The sequence below is a fragment of the Schistocerca nitens genome, chromosome 2 (genome assembly GCF_023898315.1).
Source record: "Schistocerca nitens isolate TAMUIC-IGC-003100 chromosome 2, iqSchNite1.1, whole genome shotgun sequence".
Lineage (NCBI taxonomy): Eukaryota > Metazoa > Arthropoda > Insecta > Orthoptera > Acrididae > Schistocerca > Schistocerca nitens.
The window spans coordinates 305,994,835-306,010,365 of record NC_064615.1 but is presented as its reverse complement, the minus strand read 5'-3'; the positions used below and the strand labels follow the sequence as shown (position 1 = coordinate 306,010,365).

Sequence of the window (15,531 nt, the reverse complement as noted above, 5' to 3'; positions counted from 1 at the left end):
TCGAGACACACTATAGGCTGGTCTGCAGCGAGTAAGAGGGGGAAAAAACATTAAGTTAAGGGCGCGTGGCGAAAGTACTCATACGTGACATTAAAAAGCCTGTTGCGGTGGCCGGGAATCGAACCCGGACCAACTGCTTGGAAGGCAACTATGCTGACCATTACACCACCACCGCACAAGCGAGCGCCCCGACGCCGCGCTGTGTCGGCTTCCCGCCTGTCGGCAGCGGCCGAAGGTGATCGTACCTGGCAGGCGCATTTCGAGGTAGGCTAGGGGAGCACATCCAGGCGCGTTCGGACAGCGTATCCGCGCACATTTCGCATCCTTGGCAAGAGTCGGCGCCGGCGACGCAAGAGTACGCAGAGGACCGCGTTCTGGCGGCATTTTTAAGCAGTACAGTGCAGGATTCAGCGTCTGCAGCATCTTCTCGACAGAATGCTACGGCGCTTGACGGCAGTCCCACTTTCCCTTGAGACATCTGCTCGGGAAGCAGCGTGCAGTTACTACCGGCCCGAGCATCGGTGGTTCAGTGGTAGAATGCTCGCCTGCCACGCGGGCGGCCCGGGTTCGATTCCCGGCCGATGCATCATTTTGCTTTTCCCACGATAATGCTGCCGTGTGGCTTGCGCGCTTGAGATGCACGATCCACATGAATGTATAGCAGGATTCCCTTGAGAAGAACCGAGAACGCAGCACTCGCGGGTCCCCACTAGGACGCTCGCATGGTGTTCTACAGACTAGCGTCGGCCTGGCCTCGCAAGTTGCTGTGTCCAGGTGCCTCCGAGGCACTGAACGTTAACGACAAGGAGTGCTGCCTATCGTTTGCAAATCTGCAGCAACACCGCAATCAACTGGGCTGGCAATGCACGTGTAGCAACAGAACACGTTATCCAGGAAGTACAGTGTCTTTACGTCTAACATTGGGTGTGGTACTTACCCAGTTTCCAGGACAAGCGCTTCACCTGTGCCTCGGTAGCGCAGTAGGCAGCGCGTAAGTCTCATAATCTTAAGGTCGTGAGTTCGATCCTCACCCGGGGCATTTAATTTTCTGTGACTGATGGTGATGCTGTTGCTAGGGCACCAACTTATTTCTTGTTTTTTATCCACAACGTTTTCAACGCTTCAGCGGGAAAATGTTTACTCCCTGTTATTGCTACTTACAGCTTCCCTTTTCCTCTTCTCCTAGCACAGCATGAAGCCAAAAACATTGCTCTGAGACGTTTGAGGTGCGCGCCTTGCCAGTCAGTATGCGCAAAGACGCTCGCAAAGAGAGAAGGGCGCCGACGCGGGACACGACACGAAATGCTACAAGCGACCGTCCGATCCGCCGCAGGAACGCCCACATCCGGTGTGGTCTAGTGGCTAGGATACCTGGCTTTCACCCAGGAGGCCCGGGTTCGATTCCCGGTACCGGAACGGAACTTTTTCCACACGAATCGTGACAAGTTTGAGCTGTCCGAGCTGCCGTTTCCCGTCCTGCTCGCAATATATCTACTGTTTCGTGACCGTCAGCAGAGTATAGACGAGGGAAGCAGACATCCGACGACCATAGAAATGGTGTACGGCTTCATGCCATACGTTTGCAGCGTAGGGCTGAGCGAGCGCAACTGTCGAGGCCCGTTAGCTCAGTTGGTTAGAGCGTCGTGCTAATAACGCGAAGGTCGTGGGTTCGATCCCCCCACGGGCCACAACGCTTTTACTACCACGAAAAGGCAGCGCCGATTTCAGCTGGCGAGTGTGATGACCAAAAGATCATCACCCTGCGTGGAAGTTGACAGAGGATCCGAACCCGACTTGTCGGGAAGCGCTACAGCATTCACTCGGCAATGGCCATAATATGTTGAATACACTGGTTCTCAACCGATAAAGAGAAGATGAAAGGAAATGTCCGATTGCCGATGCGTAACAACTTTGGCCCTTGTCGGTACTTGGGCGGGAGAGCGCATGGGGACACAGGGTACTGTTGGCAGTTTTACTTCCTATTTTTCTTTCTCCTTTGTTTTCGGAGCTACAGCCCGATTCGGTCAGGGAGACGCCACCGTGAAATGAACGGGCGTGCTGTGTGTACATCGCCTCGCCTCTCCTTACCTCTCTCAGTCGTTTCTCGTGCTTGTCGTTTTGATATAGGCCGATTGGAGAGCGTCAGCTCTCGCGTCAGCTGAGCAAAGTCGAGACAAGTCGAGACAAGTCGAGACAAGTCGAGACAAGTCGAGACAAGTCGAGACAAGTCGAGACAAGTCGAGACAAGTCGAGACAAGTCGAGACAAGTCGAGACAGTCGAGACACACTATAGGCTGGTCTGCAGCGAGTAAGAGGGGGAAAAAACATTAAGTTAAGGGCGCGTGGCGAAAGTACTCATACGTGACATTAAAAAGCCTGTTGCGGTGGCCGGGAATCGAACCCGGACCAACTGCTTGGAAGGCAACTATGCTGACCATTACACCACCACCGCACAAGCGAGCGCCCCGACGCCGCGCTGTGTCGGCTTCCCGCCTGTCGGCAGCGGCCGAAGGTGATCGTACCTGGCAGGCGCATTTCGAGGTAGGCTAGGGGAGCACATCCAGGCGCGTTCGGACAGCGTATCCGCGCACATTTCGCATCCTTGGCAAGAGTCGGCGCCGGCGACGCAAGAGTACGCAGAGGACCGCGTTCTGGCGGCATTTTTAAGCAGTACAGTGCAGGATTCAGCGTCTGCAGCATCTTCTCGACAGAATGCTACGGCGCTTGACGGCAGTCCCACTTTCCCTTGAGACATCTGCTCGGGAAGCAGCGTGCAGTTACTACCGGCCCGAGCATCGGTGGTTCAGTGGTAGAATGCTCGCCTGCCACGCGGGCGGCCCGGGTTCGATTCCCGGCCGATGCATCATTTTGCTTTTCCCACGATAATGCTGCCGTGTGGCTTGCGCGCTTGAGATGCACGATCCACATGAATGTATAGCAGGATTCCCTTGAGAAGAACCGAGAACGCAGCACTCGCGGGTCCCCACTAGGACGCTCGCATGGTGTTCTACAGACTAGCGTCGGCCTGGCCTCGCAAGTTGCTGTGTCCAGGTGCCTCCGAGGCACTGAACGTTAACGACAAGGAGTGCTGCCTATCGTTTGCAAATCTGCAGCAACACCGCAATCAACTGGGCTGGCAATGCACGTGTAGCAACAGAACACGTTATCCAGGAAGTACAGTGTCTTTACGTCTAACATTGGGTGTGGTACTTACCCAGTTTCCAGGACAAGCGCTTCACCTGTGCCTCGGTAGCGCAGTAGGCAGCGCGTAAGTCTCATAATCTTAAGGTCGTGAGTTCGATCCTCACCCGGGGCATTTAATTTTCTGTGACTGATGGTGATGCTGTTGCTAGGGCACCAACTTATTTCTTGTTTTTTATCCACAACGTTTTCAACGCTTCAGCGGGAAAATGTTTACTCCCTGTTATTGCTACTTACAGCTTCCCTTTTCCTCTTCTCCTAGCACAGCATGAAGCCAAAAACATTGCTCTGAGACGTTTGAGGTGCGCGCCTTGCCAGTCAGTATGCGCAAAGACGCTCGCAAAGAGAGAAGGGCGCCGACGCGGGACACGACACGAAATGCTACAAGCGACCGTCCGATCCGCCGCAGGAACGCCCACATCCGGTGTGGTCTAGTGGCTAGGATACCTGGCTTTCACCCAGGAGGCCCGGGTTCGATTCCCGGTACCGGAACGGAACTTTTTCCACACGAATCGTGACAAGTTTGAGCTGTCCGAGCTGCCGTTTCCCGTCCTGCTCGCAATATATCTACTGTTTCGTGACCGTCAGCAGAGTATAGACGAGGGAAGCAGACATCCGACGACCATAGAAATGGTGTACGGCTTCATGCCATACGTTTGCAGCGTAGGGCTGAGCGAGCGCAACTGTCGAGGCCCGTTAGCTCAGTTGGTTAGAGCGTCGTGCTAATAACGCGAAGGTCGTGGGTTCGATCCCCCCACGGGCCACAACGCTTTTACTACCACGAAAAGGCAGCGCCGATTTCAGCTGGCGAGTGTGATGACCAAAACATCATCACCCTGCGTGGAAGTTGACAGAGGATCCGAACCCGACTTGTTGGGAAGCGCTACAGCATTCACTCGGCAATGGCCATAATATGTTGAATACACTGGTTCTCAACCGATAAAGAGAAGATGAAAGGAAATGTCCGATTGCCGATGCGTAACAACTTTGGCCCTTGTCGGTACTTGGGCGGGAGAGCGCATGGGGACACAGGGTACTGTTGGCAGTTTTACTTCCTATTTTTCTTTCTCCTTTGTTTTCGGAGCTACAGCCCGATTCGGTCAGGGAGACGCCACCGTGAAATGAACGGGCGTGCTGTGTGTACATCGCCTCGCCTCTCCTTACCTCTCTCAGTCGTTTCTCGTGCTTGTCGTTTTGATATAGGCCGATTGGAGAGCGTCAGCTCTCGCGTCAGCTGAGCAAAGTCGAGACAAGTCGAGACAAGTCGAGACAAGTCGAGACAAGTCGAGACAAGTCGAGACAAGTCGAGACAAGTCGAGACAAGTCGAGACAAGTCGAGACAAGTCGAGACAAGTCGAGACAAGTCGAGACGTCGAGACAAGTCGAGACAAGTCGAGACAGTCGAGACACACTATAGGCTGGTCTGCAGCGAGTAAGAGGGGGAAAAAACATTTAAGGGCGCGTGGCGAAAGTACTCATACGTGACATTAAAAAGCCTGTTGCGGTGGCCGGGAATCGAACCCGGACCAACTGCTTGGAAGGCAACTATGCTGACCATTACACCACCACCGCACAAGCGAGCGCCCCGACGCCGCGCTGTGTCGGCTTCCCGCCTGTCGGCAGCGGCCGAAGGTGATCGTACCTGGCAGGCGCATTTCGAGGTAGGCTAGGGGAGCACATCCAGGCGCGTTCGGACAGCGTATCCGCGCACATTTCGCATCCTTGGCAAGAGTCGGCGCCGGCGACGCAAGAGTACGCAGAGGACCGCGTTCTGGCGGCATTTTTAAGCAGTACAGTGCAGGATTCAGCGTCTGCAGCATCTTCTCGACAGAATGCTACGGCGCTTGACGGCAGTCCCACTTTCCCTTGAGACATCTGCTCGGGAAGCAGCGTGCAGTTACTACCGGCCCGAGCATCGGTGGTTCAGTGGTAGAATGCTCGCCTGCCACGCGGGCGGCCCGGGTTCGATTCCCGGCCGATGCATCATTTTGCTTTTCCCACGATAATGCTGCCGTGTGGCTTGCGCGCTTGAGATGCACGATCCACATGAATGTATAGCAGGATTCCCTTGAGAAGAACCGAGAACGCAGCACTCGCGGGTCCCCACTAGGACGCTCGCATGGTGTTCTACAGACTAGCGTCGGCCTGGCCTCGCAAGTTGCTGTGTCCAGGTGCCTCCGAGGCACTGAACGTTAACGACAAGGAGTGCTGCCTATCGTTTGCAAATCTGCAGCAACACCGCAATCAACTGGGCTGGCAATGCACGTGTAGCAACAGAACACGTTATCCAGGAAGTACAGTGTCTTTACGTCTAACATTGGGTGTGGTACTTACCCAGTTTCCAGGACAAGCGCTTCACCTGTGCCTCGGTAGCGCAGTAGGCAGCGCGTAAGTCTCATAATCTTAAGGTCGTGAGTTCGATCCTCACCCGGGGCATTTAATTTTCTGTGACTGATGGTGATGCTGTTGCTAGGGCACCAACTTATTTCTTGTTTTTTATCCACAACGTTTTCAACGCTTCAGCGGGAAAATGTTTACTCCCTGTTATTGCTACTTACAGCTTCCCTTTTCCTCTTCTCCTAGCACAGCATGAAGCCAAAAACATTGCTCTGAGACGTTTGAGGTGCGCGCCTTGCCAGTCAGTATGCGCAAAGACGCTCGCAAAGAGAGAAGGGCGCCGACGCGGGACACGACACGAAATGCTACAAGCGACCGTCCGATCCGCCGCAGGAACGCCCACATCCGGTGTGGTCTAGTGGCTAGGATACCTGGCTTTCACCCAGGAGGCCCGGGTTCGATTCCCGGTACCGGAACGGAACTTTTTCCACACGAATCGTGACAAGTTTGAGCTGTCCGAGCTGCCGTTTCCCGTCCTGCTCGCAATATATCTACTGTTTCGTGACCGTCAGCAGAGTATAGACGAGGGAAGCAGACATCCGACGACCATAGAAATGGTGTACGGCTTCATGCCATACGTTTGCAGCGTAGGGCTGAGCGAGCGCAACTGTCGAGGCCCGTTAGCTCAGTTGGTTAGAGCGTCGTGCTAATAACGCGAAGGTCGTGGGTTCGATCCCCCCACGGGCCACAACGCTTTTACTACCACGAAAAGGCAGCGCCGATTTCAGCTGGCGAGTGTGATGACCAAAACATCATCACCCTGCGTGGAAGTTGACAGAGGATCCGAACCCGACTTGTCGGGAAGCGCTACAGCATTCACTCGGCAATGGCCATAATATGTTGAATACACTGGTTCTCAACCGATAAAGAGAAGATGAAAGGAAATGTCCGATTGCCGATGCGTAACAACTTTGGCCCTTGTCGGTACTTGGGCGGGAGAGCGCATGGGGACACAGGGTACTGTTGGCAGTTTTACTTCCTATTTTTCTTTCTCCTTTGTTTTCGGAGCTACAGCCCGATTCGGTCAGGGAGACGCCACCGTGAAATGAACGGGCGTGCTGTGTGTACATCGCCTCGCCTCTCCTTACCTCTCTCAGTCGTTTCTCGTGCTTGTCGTTTTGATATAGGCCGATTGGAGAGCGTCAGCTCTCGCGTCAGCTGAGCAAAGTCGAGACAAGTCGAGACAGTCGAGACACACTATAGGCTGGTCTGCAGCGAGTAAGAGGGGGAAAAAACATTAAGTTAAGGGCGCGTGGCGAAAGTACTCATACGTGACATTAAAAAGCCTGTTGCGGTGGCCGGGAATCGAACCCGGACCAACTGCTTGGAAGGCAACTATGCTGACCATTACACCACCACCGCACAAGCGAGCGCCCCGACGCCGCGCTGTGTCGGCTTCCCGCCTGTCGGCAGCGGCCGAAGGTGATCGTACCTGGCAGGCGCATTTCGAGGTAGGCTAGGGGAGCACATCCAGGCGCGTTCGGACAGCGTATCCGCGCACATTTCGCATCCTTGGCAAGAGTCGGCGCCGGCGACGCAAGAGTACGCAGAGGACCGCGTTCTGGCGGCATTTTTAAGCAGTACAGTGCAGGATTCAGCGTCTGCAGCATCTTCTCGACAGAATGCTACGGCGCTTGACGGCAGTCCCACTTTCCCTTGAGACATCTGCTCGGGAAGCAGCGTGCAGTTACTACCGGCCCGAGCATCGGTGGTTCAGTGGTAGAATGCTCGCCTGCCACGCGGGCGGCCCGGGTTCGATTCCCGGCCGATGCATCATTTTGCTTTTCCCACGATAATGCTGCCGTGTGGCTTGCGCGCTTGAGATGCACGATCCACATGAATGTATAGCAGGATTCCCTTGAGAAGAACCGAGAACGCAGCACTCGCGGGTCCCCACTAGGACGCTCGCATGGTGTTCTACAGACTAGCGTCGGCCTGGCCTCGCAAGTTGCTGTGTCCAGGTGCCTCCGAGGCACTGAACGTTAACGACAAGGAGTGCTGCCTATCGTTTGCAAATCTGCAGCAACACCGCAATCAACTGGGCTGGCAATGCACGTGTAGCAACAGAACACGTTATCCAGGAAGTACAGTGTCTTTACGTCTAACATTGGGTGTGGTACTTACCCAGTTTCCAGGACAAGCGCTTCACCTGTGCCTCGGTAGCGCAGTAGGCAGCGCGTAAGTCTCATAATCTTAAGGTCGTGAGTTCGATCCTCACCCGGGGCATTTAATTTTCTGTGACTGATGGTGATGCTGTTGCTAGGGCACCAACTTATTTCTTGTTTTTTATCCACAACGTTTTCAACGCTTCAGCGGGAAAATGTTTACTCCCTGTTATTGCTACTTACAGCTTCCCTTTTCCTCTTCTCCTAGCACAGCATGAAGCCAAAAACATTGCTCTGAGACGTTTGAGGTGCGCGCCTTGCCAGTCAGTATGCGCAAAGACGCTCGCAAAGAGAGAAGGGCGCCGACGCGGGACACGACACGAAATGCTACAAGCGACCGTCCGATCCGCCGCAGGAACGCCCACATCCGGTGTGGTCTAGTGGCTAGGATACCTGGCTTTCACCCAGGAGGCCCGGGTTCGATTCCCGGTACCGGAACGGAACTTTTTCCACACGAATCGTGACAAGTTTGAGCTGTCCGAGCTGCCGTTTCCCGTCCTGCTCGCAATATATCTACTGTTTCGTGACCGTCAGCAGAGTATAGACGAGGGAAGCAGACATCCGACGACCATAGAAATGGTGTACGGCTTCATGCCATACGTTTGCAGCGTAGGGCTGAGCGAGCGCAACTGTCGAGGCCCGTTAGCTCAGTTGGTTAGAGCGTCGTGCTAATAACGCGAAGGTCGTGGGTTCGATCCCCCCACGGGCCACAACGCTTTTACTACCACGAAAAGGCAGCGCCGATTTCAGCTGGCGAGTGTGATGACCAAAACATCATCACCCTGCGTGGAAGTTGACAGAGGATCCGAACCCGACTTGTCGGGAAGCGCTACAGCATTCACTCGGCAATGGCCATAATATGTTGAATACACTGGTTCTCAACCGATAAAGAGAAGATGAAAGGAAATGTCCGATTGCCGATGCGTAACAACTTTGGCCCTTGTCGGTACTTGGGCGGGAGAGCGCATGGGGACACAGGGTACTGTTGGCAGTTTTACTTCCTATTTTTCTTTCTCCTTTGTTTTCGGAGCTACAGCCCGATTCGGTCAGGGAGACGCCACCGTGAAATGAACGGGCGTGCTGTGTGTACATCGCCTCGCCTCTCCTTACCTCTCTCAGTCGTTTCTCGTGCTTGTCGTTTTGATATAGGCCCATAGGAGAGCGTCAGCTCTCGCGTCAGCTGAGCAAAGTCGAGACAAGTCGAGACAAGTCGAGACAAGTCGAGACAAGTCGAGACAAGTCGAGACAAGTCGAGACAAGTCGAGACAAGTCGAGACAAGTCGAGACAAGTCGAGACAAGTCGAGACAAGTCGAGACAAGTCGAGACACACTATAGGCTGGTCTGCAGCGAGTAAGAGGGGGAAAAAACATTAAGTTAAGGGCGCGTGGCGAAAGTACTCATACGTGACATTAAAAAGCCTGTTGCGGTGGCCGGGAATTGAACCCGGACCAACTGCTTGGAAGGCAACTATGCTGACCATTACACCACCACCGCACAAGCGAGCGCCCCGACGCCGCGCTGTGTCGGCTTCCCGCCTGTCGGCAGCGGCCGAAGGTGATCGTACCTGGCAGGCGCATTTCGAGGTAGGCTAGGGGAGCACAGCCAGGCGCGTTCGGACAGCGTATCCGCGCACATTTCGCATCCTTGGCAAGAGTCGGCGCCGGCGACGCAAGAGTACGCAGAGGACCGCGTTCTGGCGGCATTTTTAAGCAGTACAGTGCAGGATTCAGCGTCTGCAGCATCTTCTCGACAGAATGCTACGGCGCTTGACGGCAGTCCCACTTTCCCTTGAGACATCTGCTCGGGAAGCAGCGTGCAGTTACTACCGGCCCGAGCATCGGTGGTTCAGTGGTAGAATGCTCGCCTGCCACGCGGGCGGCCCGGGTTCGATTCCCGGCCGATGCATCATTTTGCTTTTCCCACGATAATGCTGCCGTGTGGCTTGCGCGCTTGAGATGCACGATCCACATGAATGTATAGCTGGATTCCCTTGAGAAGAACCGAGAACGCAGCACTCGCGGGTCCCCACTAGGACGCTCGCATGGTGTTCTACAGACTAGCGTCGGCCTGGTCTCACAAGTTGCTGTGTCCAGGTGCCTCCGAGGCACTGAACGTTAACGACAAGGAGTGCTGCCTATCGTTTGCAAAAGCTGCAGCAACACCGCAATCAACTGGGCTGGCAATGCACGTGTAGCAACAGAACACGTTATCCAGGAAGTACAGTGTCTTTACGTCTAACATTGGGTGTGGTACTTACCCAGTTTCCAGGACAAGCGCTTCACCTGTGCCTCGGTAGCGCAGTAGGCAGCGCGTAAGTCTCATAATCTTAAGGTCGTGAGTTCGATCCTCACCCGGGGCATTTAATTTTCTGTGACTGATGGTGATGCTGTTGCTAGGGCACCAACTTATTTCTTGTTTTTTATCCACAACGTTTTCAACGCTTCAGCGGGAAAATGTTTACTCCCTGTTATTGCTACTTACAGCTTCCCTTTTCCTCTTCTCCTAGCACAGCATGAAGCCAAAAACATTGCTCTGAGACGTTTGAGGTGCGCGCCTTGCCAGTCAGTATGCGCAAAGACGCTCGCAAAGAGAGAAGGGCGCCGACGCGGGACACGACACGAAATGCTACAAGCGACCGTCCGATCCGCCGCAGGAACGCCCACATCCGGTGTGGTCTAGTGGCTAGGATACCTGGCTTTCACCCAGGAGGCCCGGGTTCGATTCCCGGTACCGGAACGGAACTTTTTCCACACGAATCGTGACAAGTTTGAGCTGTCCGAGCTGCCGTTTCCCGTCCTGCTCGCAATATATCTACTGTTTCGTGACCGTCAGCAGAGTATAGACGAGGGAAGCAGACATCCGACGACCATAGAAATGGTGTACGGCTTCATGCCATACGTTTGCAGCGTAGGGCTGAGCGAGCGCAACTGTCGAGGCCCGTTAGCTCAGTTGGTTAGAGCGTCGTGCTAATAACGCGAAGGTCGTGGGTTCGATCCCCCCACGGGCCACAACGCTTTTACTACCACGAAAAGGCAGCGCCGATTTCAGCTGGCGAGTGTGATGACCAAAAGATCATCACCCTGCGTGGAAGTTGACAGAGGATCCGAACCCGACTTGTCGGGAAGCGCTACAGCATTCACTCGGCAATGGCCATAATATGTTGAATACACTGGTTCTCAACCGATAAAGAGAAGATGAAAGGAAATGTCCGATTGCCGATGCGTAACAACTTTGGCCCTTGTCGGTACTTGGGCGGGAGAGCGCATGGGGACACAGGGTACTGTTGGCAGTTTTACTTCCTATTTTTCTTTCTCCTTTGTTTTCGGAGCTACAGCCCGATTCGGTCAGGGAGACGCCACCGTGAAATGAACGGGCGTGCTGTGTGTACATCGCCTCGCCTCTCCTTACCTCTCTCAGTCGTTTCTCGTGCTTGTCGTTTTGATATAGGCCGATTGGAGAGCGTCAGCTCTCGCGTCAGCTGAGCAAAGTCGAGACAAGTCGAGACAAGTCGAGACAAGTCGAGACAAGTCGAGACAAGTCGAGACAAGTCGAGACAAGTCGAGACAAGTCGAGACAAGTCGAGACAAGTCGAGACAAGTCGAGACAAGTCGTGTCTCGACAAGTCGAGACAAGTCGAGACAAGTCGAGACAAGTCGAGACAAGTCGCAAGTCGAGACAAGTCGAGACAAGTCGAGACAAGTCGAGACAGTCGAGACACACTATAGGCTGGTCTGCAGCGAGTAAGAGGGGGAAAAAACATTAAGTTAAGGGCGCGTGGCGAAAGTACTCATACGTGACATTAAAAAGCCTGTTGCGGTGGCCGGGAATTGAACCCGGACCAACTGCTTGGAAGGCAACTATGCTGACCATTACACCACCACCGCACAAGCGAGCGCCCCGACGCCGCGCTGTGTCGGCTTCCCGCCTGTCGGCAGCGGCCGAAGGTGATCGTACCTGGCAGGCGCATTTCGAGGTAGGCTAGGGGAGCACATCCAGGCGCGTTCGGACAGCGTATCCGCGCACATTTCGCATCCTTGGCAAGAGTCGGCGCCGGCGACGCAAGAGTACGCAGAGGACCGCGTTCTGGCGGCATTTTTAAGCAGTACAGTGCAGGATTCAGCGTCTGCAGCATCTTCTCGACAGAATGCTACGGCGCTTGACGGCAGTCCCACTTTCCCTTGAGACATCTGCTCGGGAAGCAGCGTGCAGTTACTACCGGCCCGAGCATCGGTGGTTCAGTGGTAGAATGCTCGCCTGCCACGCGGGCGGCCCGGGTTCGATTCCCGGCCGATGCATCATTTTGCTTTTCCCACGATAATGCTGCCGTGTGGCTTGCGCGCTTGAGATGCACGATCCACATGAATGTATAGCTGGATTCCCTTGAGAAGAACCGAGAACGCAGCACTCGCGGGTCCCCACTAGGACGCTCGCATGGTGTTCTACAGACTAGCGTCGGCCTGGCCTCACAAGTTGCTGTGTCCAGGTGCCTCCGAGGCACTGAACGTTAACGACAAGGAGTGCTGCCTATCGTTTGCAAAAGCTGCAGCAACACCGCAATCAACTGGGCTGGCAATGCATGTGTAGCAACAGAACACGTTATCCAGGAAGTACAGTGTCTTTACGTCTAACATTGGGTGTGGTACTTACCCAGTTTCCAGGACAAGCGCTTCACCTGTGCCTCGGTAGCGCAGTAGGCAGCGCGTAAGTCTCATAATCTTAAGGTCGTGAGTTCGATCCTCACCCGGGGCATTTAATTTTCTGTGACTGATGGTGATGCTGTTGCTAGGGCACCAACTTATTTCTTGTTTTTTATCCACAACGTTTTCAACGCTTCAGCGGGAAAATGTTTACTCCCTGTTATTGCTACTTACAGCTTCCCTTTTCCTCTTCTCCTAGCACAGCATGAAGCCAAAAACATTGCTCTGAGACGTTTGAGGTGCGCGCCTTGCCAGTCAGTATGCGCAAAGACGCTCGCAAAGAGAGAAGGGCGCCGACGCGGGACACGACACGAAATGCTACAAGCGACCGTCCGATCCGCCGCAGGAACGCCCACATCCGGTGTGGTCTAGTGGCTAGGATACCTGGCTTTCACCCAGGAGGCCCGGGTTCGATTCCCGGTACCGGAACGGAACTTTTTCCACACGAATCGTGACAAGTTTGAGCTGTCCGAGCTGCCGTTTCCCGTCCTGCTCGCAATATATCTACTGTTTCGTGACCGTCAGCAGAGTATAGACGAGGGAAGCAGACATCCGACGACCATAGAAATGGTGTACGGCTTCATGCCATACGTTTGCAGCGTAGGGCTGAGCGAGCGCAACTGTCGAGGCCCGTTAGCTCAGTTGGTTAGAGCGTCGTGCTAATAACGCGAAGGTCGTGGGTTCGATCCCCCCACGGGCCACAACGCTTTTACTACCACGAAAAGGCAGCGCCGATTTCAGCTGGCGAGTGTGATGACCAAAACATCATCACCCTGCGTGGAAGTTGACAGAGGATCCGAACCCGACTTGTCGGGAAGCGCTACAGCATTCACTCGGCAATGGCCATAATATGTTGAATACACTGGTTCTCAACCGATAAAGAGAAGATGAAAGGAAATGTCCGATTGCCGATGCGTAACAACTTTGGCCCTTGTCGGTACTTGGGCGGGAGAGCGCATGGGGACACAGGGTACTGTTGGCAGTTTTACTTCCTATTTTTCTTTCTCCTTTGTTTTCGGAGCTACAGCCCGATTCGGTCAGGGAGACGCCACCGTGAAATGAACGGGTGTGCTGTGTGTACATCGCCTCGCCTCTCCTTACCTCTCTCAGTCGTTTCTCGTGCTTGTCGTTTTGATATAGGCCGATTGGAGAGCGTCAGCTCTCGCGTAAGTCGAGACAAGTCGAGACAAGTCGAGACACACTATAGGCTGGTCTGCAGCGAGTAAGAGGGGGAAAAAACATTAAGTTAAGGGCGCGTGGCGAAAGTACTCATACGTGAAATTAAAAAGCCTGTTGCCGTGGCCGGGAATCGAACCCGGACCAATTGCTTGGAAGGCAACTATGCTGACCATTACACCACCACCGCACAAGCGAGCGCCCCGACGCCGCGCTGTGTCGGCTTCCCGCCTGTCGGCAGCGGCCGAAGGTGATCGTACCTGGCAGGCGCATTTCGAGGTAGGCTAGGGGAGCACATCCAGGCGCGTTCGGACAGCGTATCCGCGCACGTCGCGCAGAGCTCCGCTGCTGTCGTCGGTTTGTTTACATCGCCGGGACTTTGGCGCTTCGTTGTTCGTGATTTCTGCTTTGAAGATTTGTAAGTAACAAAATGTCGACATTTTCGAGAGCTAACACCGCTCAGTGTGTATTTGATAGAAGTGCTGTCCGGCCTACCGCGTTTGAAATACACGAGTGGTTGTTCGAAGACCTAAAGATACCGGAAGACATCGTAGACACCTTTCAATTGGACTTTGTTCAGTATTGCTTGTTCTTGAAATTTACCTCTGGGGACATGTGTGAAAAGTTTGTTGCTAAATTTGGTGGCAGTCGCCGTTTTAAACATGCAGACGGCAGTATTAGTAATGTGCAAATTGTGGCGTCAGGTTTTGGTATTCGAACTGTTCAAGTTTTTAATGTTCCACCGGAATGCCCTGATCAAGTTTTATCTCGTGCCTTGTCGCGATTTGGTGACGTTCTTAACGTTACGATGGAGGAATGGTCTAGTGCATATCGCTATAAAGTTGCTAGTGGTGTCCGTAGTGTACGGATGGACCTGAAACAACATATTCCTTCCTACTTTGTAATTGGTGGGGTTCGTGCACAGGTCTCATATATCGGGCAACCGCCGACATGTGCCGTATGTCATTCTACGGAACATTTGAGGGGTGACTGCCCTCGACGGCGGCCTGTTCAGTTACCGCGCGAAGATGTTGTGGGTGATGGCGATAAATTTGTGCCCCTAATGAGTGAGATTGTAGCAGGAACATCGTTTACCGGTCCGACCGACCGACCGGCCGAGCGACCGACGACCGTTGCCTCCGACGAAGACCCGTCCGTCGCGGAACATAGTCACACGACCGTCGGGCAGGAGGAAATGGAGGTTGTCCAGGACCCGCCTACCCCGACCGACCGGGTTGGTGACGAAAGGGACGCACGCTCTGTTAATGCCGATGCCGTTCAATCGGAACCGGTGAAGGCAACAGACACTTCTTTACCCCCGCCGCCCCTTCCGGTGCCAACTTCTGCCGATCCTGTCAAGCCTTCAGCGGCAAATAAAACGCAACGTCGCCAGCGGGGCAAGGGTAAACAGGTCAAGGATCCGAACCCAGCCGCCCTCGCGAATCCGCCAGCCACGGAGAGTGGCAGTGAAAGTGAGGCGATGTCACAAGGTTCCTCTCGTAGTAGCAGCCCCGCCAGGACAGAGAAGATTCGAGCACACACTGAACGCTTAAAACAATTTCTCAGTGCTGGGAAGGAACAGGACGTTGCCGCTGCGAAGCGTAAATTAGAACAGGGCAGTGAGCAGTTACCACAGCGCCCGCGCAAACATTCTGTGCCGTCACAGCCGGCCGTAACATCGCGCGGCGGCCGGGCGGAAGCCACCAAGCCGTCGGGCGACGCACGACCACCCCCGCCACCTGACAGTCACAGCCCGTGGTGGCAGCAGGAGGACGAGGGGGGCCAGTAGCCCTGCGCGCAGACTCACATCGTTCTAATGAGTCCGCCTACATTGCAATTGACCTAGAAACGCATGTGTCTTGAACTGTGTCCAGTGTATTGTTGTGCCATGTTT

General features: G+C 54.4%; 31 non-coding genes across 31 annotated transcripts; 24 read left to right on the top strand and 7 right to left on the bottom strand.

The window, feature by feature from the left end:
• Positions 1-103: 103 nt before the first annotated feature.
• On the bottom strand, positions 104-175 carry Trnag-ucc (transfer RNA glycine (anticodon UCC)). Its single transcript has one exon. It is a non-coding gene; the product is annotated as a tRNA-Gly (tRNA).
• Positions 176-515: 340 nt separating this feature from the next.
• Positions 516-586, top strand: Trnag-gcc (transfer RNA glycine (anticodon GCC)). The gene has a single exon. It is a non-coding gene; the product is annotated as a tRNA-Gly (tRNA).
• Positions 587-966: 380 nt separating this feature from the next.
• Trnam-cau (transfer RNA methionine (anticodon CAU)) lies at positions 967-1,039 on the top strand. Its single transcript has one exon. It is a non-coding gene; the product is annotated as a tRNA-Met (tRNA).
• Positions 1,040-1,344: 305 nt separating this feature from the next.
• Trnae-uuc (transfer RNA glutamic acid (anticodon UUC)) lies at positions 1,345-1,416 on the top strand. Its single transcript has one exon. It is a non-coding gene; the product is annotated as a tRNA-Glu (tRNA).
• A 198-nt stretch (positions 1,417-1,614) lies between these two features.
• On the top strand, positions 1,615-1,688 carry Trnai-aau (transfer RNA isoleucine (anticodon AAU)). Its single transcript has one exon. It is a non-coding gene; the product is annotated as a tRNA-Ile (tRNA).
• A 692-nt stretch (positions 1,689-2,380) lies between these two features.
• Positions 2,381-2,452, bottom strand: Trnag-ucc (transfer RNA glycine (anticodon UCC)). Its single transcript has one exon. It is a non-coding gene; the product is annotated as a tRNA-Gly (tRNA).
• Positions 2,453-2,792: 340 nt separating this feature from the next.
• Positions 2,793-2,863, top strand: Trnag-gcc (transfer RNA glycine (anticodon GCC)). The gene has a single exon. It is a non-coding gene; the product is annotated as a tRNA-Gly (tRNA).
• Positions 2,864-3,243: 380 nt separating this feature from the next.
• On the top strand, positions 3,244-3,316 carry Trnam-cau (transfer RNA methionine (anticodon CAU)). Its single transcript has one exon. It is a non-coding gene; the product is annotated as a tRNA-Met (tRNA).
• Positions 3,317-3,621: 305 nt separating this feature from the next.
• Trnae-uuc (transfer RNA glutamic acid (anticodon UUC)) lies at positions 3,622-3,693 on the top strand. Its single transcript has one exon. It is a non-coding gene; the product is annotated as a tRNA-Glu (tRNA).
• A 198-nt stretch (positions 3,694-3,891) lies between these two features.
• Positions 3,892-3,965, top strand: Trnai-aau (transfer RNA isoleucine (anticodon AAU)). Its single transcript has one exon. It is a non-coding gene; the product is annotated as a tRNA-Ile (tRNA).
• Positions 3,966-4,701: 736 nt separating this feature from the next.
• Trnag-ucc (transfer RNA glycine (anticodon UCC)) lies at positions 4,702-4,773 on the bottom strand. Its single transcript has one exon. It is a non-coding gene; the product is annotated as a tRNA-Gly (tRNA).
• A 340-nt stretch (positions 4,774-5,113) lies between these two features.
• Trnag-gcc (transfer RNA glycine (anticodon GCC)) lies at positions 5,114-5,184 on the top strand. Its single transcript has one exon. It is a non-coding gene; the product is annotated as a tRNA-Gly (tRNA).
• Positions 5,185-5,564: 380 nt separating this feature from the next.
• On the top strand, positions 5,565-5,637 carry Trnam-cau (transfer RNA methionine (anticodon CAU)). The gene has a single exon. It is a non-coding gene; the product is annotated as a tRNA-Met (tRNA).
• Positions 5,638-5,942: 305 nt separating this feature from the next.
• Trnae-uuc (transfer RNA glutamic acid (anticodon UUC)) lies at positions 5,943-6,014 on the top strand. The gene has a single exon. It is a non-coding gene; the product is annotated as a tRNA-Glu (tRNA).
• A 198-nt stretch (positions 6,015-6,212) lies between these two features.
• Positions 6,213-6,286, top strand: Trnai-aau (transfer RNA isoleucine (anticodon AAU)). The gene has a single exon. It is a non-coding gene; the product is annotated as a tRNA-Ile (tRNA).
• A 602-nt stretch (positions 6,287-6,888) lies between these two features.
• On the bottom strand, positions 6,889-6,960 carry Trnag-ucc (transfer RNA glycine (anticodon UCC)). Its single transcript has one exon. It is a non-coding gene; the product is annotated as a tRNA-Gly (tRNA).
• Positions 6,961-7,300: 340 nt separating this feature from the next.
• Positions 7,301-7,371, top strand: Trnag-gcc (transfer RNA glycine (anticodon GCC)). The gene has a single exon. It is a non-coding gene; the product is annotated as a tRNA-Gly (tRNA).
• Positions 7,372-7,751: 380 nt separating this feature from the next.
• Trnam-cau (transfer RNA methionine (anticodon CAU)) lies at positions 7,752-7,824 on the top strand. Its single transcript has one exon. It is a non-coding gene; the product is annotated as a tRNA-Met (tRNA).
• Positions 7,825-8,129: 305 nt separating this feature from the next.
• Positions 8,130-8,201, top strand: Trnae-uuc (transfer RNA glutamic acid (anticodon UUC)). Its single transcript has one exon. It is a non-coding gene; the product is annotated as a tRNA-Glu (tRNA).
• A 198-nt stretch (positions 8,202-8,399) lies between these two features.
• Trnai-aau (transfer RNA isoleucine (anticodon AAU)) lies at positions 8,400-8,473 on the top strand. The gene has a single exon. It is a non-coding gene; the product is annotated as a tRNA-Ile (tRNA).
• A 713-nt stretch (positions 8,474-9,186) lies between these two features.
• Positions 9,187-9,258, bottom strand: Trnag-ucc (transfer RNA glycine (anticodon UCC)). The gene has a single exon. It is a non-coding gene; the product is annotated as a tRNA-Gly (tRNA).
• A 340-nt stretch (positions 9,259-9,598) lies between these two features.
• Trnag-gcc (transfer RNA glycine (anticodon GCC)) lies at positions 9,599-9,669 on the top strand. Its single transcript has one exon. It is a non-coding gene; the product is annotated as a tRNA-Gly (tRNA).
• Positions 9,670-10,050: 381 nt separating this feature from the next.
• Trnam-cau (transfer RNA methionine (anticodon CAU)) lies at positions 10,051-10,123 on the top strand. The gene has a single exon. It is a non-coding gene; the product is annotated as a tRNA-Met (tRNA).
• Positions 10,124-10,428: 305 nt separating this feature from the next.
• Trnae-uuc (transfer RNA glutamic acid (anticodon UUC)) lies at positions 10,429-10,500 on the top strand. Its single transcript has one exon. It is a non-coding gene; the product is annotated as a tRNA-Glu (tRNA).
• A 198-nt stretch (positions 10,501-10,698) lies between these two features.
• On the top strand, positions 10,699-10,772 carry Trnai-aau (transfer RNA isoleucine (anticodon AAU)). The gene has a single exon. It is a non-coding gene; the product is annotated as a tRNA-Ile (tRNA).
• Positions 10,773-11,576: 804 nt separating this feature from the next.
• Positions 11,577-11,648, bottom strand: Trnag-ucc (transfer RNA glycine (anticodon UCC)). The gene has a single exon. It is a non-coding gene; the product is annotated as a tRNA-Gly (tRNA).
• Positions 11,649-11,988: 340 nt separating this feature from the next.
• Positions 11,989-12,059, top strand: Trnag-gcc (transfer RNA glycine (anticodon GCC)). The gene has a single exon. It is a non-coding gene; the product is annotated as a tRNA-Gly (tRNA).
• Positions 12,060-12,440: 381 nt separating this feature from the next.
• Positions 12,441-12,513, top strand: Trnam-cau (transfer RNA methionine (anticodon CAU)). The gene has a single exon. It is a non-coding gene; the product is annotated as a tRNA-Met (tRNA).
• A 305-nt stretch (positions 12,514-12,818) lies between these two features.
• On the top strand, positions 12,819-12,890 carry Trnae-uuc (transfer RNA glutamic acid (anticodon UUC)). Its single transcript has one exon. It is a non-coding gene; the product is annotated as a tRNA-Glu (tRNA).
• Positions 12,891-13,088: 198 nt separating this feature from the next.
• Trnai-aau (transfer RNA isoleucine (anticodon AAU)) lies at positions 13,089-13,162 on the top strand. The gene has a single exon. It is a non-coding gene; the product is annotated as a tRNA-Ile (tRNA).
• A 593-nt stretch (positions 13,163-13,755) lies between these two features.
• On the bottom strand, positions 13,756-13,827 carry Trnag-ucc (transfer RNA glycine (anticodon UCC)). The gene has a single exon. It is a non-coding gene; the product is annotated as a tRNA-Gly (tRNA).
• Positions 13,828-15,531: the final 1,704 nt, after the last annotated feature.